A 1,707-nucleotide genomic window follows, 5' to 3' on the forward strand; every position below is an offset into this window, starting at 1 on the left:
TGGAGTGTAAAAAAATTAATTAATTAAAAAAAACAACAACAACAAAAACTAGCCATCACAATATAACAGCATGATTATGCCAGGGAAGAAAGACAATAAGTTAAGACTATTTGACAGAGGTGAAGAAGCTATTACTAATTTAAAATTAGAAGCAACAGCTGAGCTAAGCAATCCTACTGAAATACCTCATTTTCTGTTATCGCATTCAGCAGATAACCTCACTGTATTAGAGGAAGTCCAGCGTGACATGACATGAAGGTGAAAATACTTGATACTAGCCACATACTTAATCTAAATCTTTGACAAAGGAAAATATAATTCATTTAAAAATACTCTATCAAGCCGGGTGTGGTGGCGCATGCCTTTAATCCCACCACTCGGGAGGCAGAGGCAGGTGGATTTCTGAGTTCGAGGCCAGCCTGGTCTACAGAGTGAGTTCCAGGTCAGCCGGGGCTACACAGAGAAACCCTGTCTCTAAAAACCAAAAAAACAAAACAAAACAAAACAAAAACTCTATCAATCTTTAGTTGTTTTCTTGTTGTTGTTGTTTTGTTTTGTTTTTTTTTTGGCTGTTGTTGTTGTTGTTGTTAAATGCAACCTTCCTTTGGTTTACTAGAGGTGGATAAACTACCATCCGCATTTCCATTCACCCCTTCATCATCCTTACTTCTTACTCTCCACCAAAAACAAACCTTGTGTCTCAGGGTTAAGGGAAATGGTTAAGGAAAGGAAAAAGAAAATTACTTTTCTAGCTTCTCCAGTTTCTCATGTAGCCCACAAGGAAAACCGAGCATCCCTTGGGAGGAAATAACAAAAATACCAACAGAAGATGGATGGCTAAAGCCTGTGTCCCTGGAGCGCACTGGAGCCACTGCCTTTATGGTGTCATATAGGCTTCTGCCCTCCACTCATTTTGACGATCAGAAAGCCAAACAGTGGTCCCTCCTGAGGCCCTTTACCCATGAAGCCATTCATCTGACTTTTCTCTAAAGTGCATGTAGGCTGTTCTCACAATTCTGCCTTCCCTTGGTAGTTGGATTACAGGTGACGAGCACCACACAAGGCTGCTGCTTAGCGCCTTAAGACTGGTACCAGGGAGTAACAAGAACTTTATACCCATTTCTATTAAACTCAAATGACTATTTTATTTCCCCAACAAATGCAGCTCAAATACAAAATGTAAGGTGGACCAATCCATGTGTCATTAGGGAAGAATCATTTTTCACATGTCCTTTCACATGCTTGCTTTAGCAGAACATCTTTTCTCCTGTCTGCTTCAGCACAGAGTTCCTTTACTATTTTGCCTTAGTCTTTTACCTGTGTCTGCTTCAGCTAAACATTCCTTCACATATTTGCCTCAGCAAAACACAATCCAACCTACTTTCCAAAAACCCTTAAGTTCTACTTCAGAGGAATGTTCTCCTTGCTCCACATCCTCCCCAGCATGTGCTATCACTTGAGTTTTTGATCTTAGCCATTCTGACTGGTATAAGATGAAATCTCAGAGTTGTTTTGATCTGCATTTCTCTGGTTACAAAGATCATAATGGAAAAGGTATTGCCCGCGCTTTTGTTCCCCCTGGTAAGAACATGCTCAGGGCAACCGGAATCTTCTGCGGCACAAGCTTTATTGCTTACCCCTTCAGGAGCCAGTGGAGAAGAGAGCCAGAGAGAGAGAGAGAGAGAGAGAGAGAGAGAGAGAGAGAGA

Source organism: Mus caroli, chromosome 4 (assembly GCF_900094665.2).
Source record: "Mus caroli chromosome 4, CAROLI_EIJ_v1.1, whole genome shotgun sequence".
NCBI classification, from domain to species: Eukaryota; Metazoa; Chordata; class Mammalia; order Rodentia; family Muridae; genus Mus; species Mus caroli.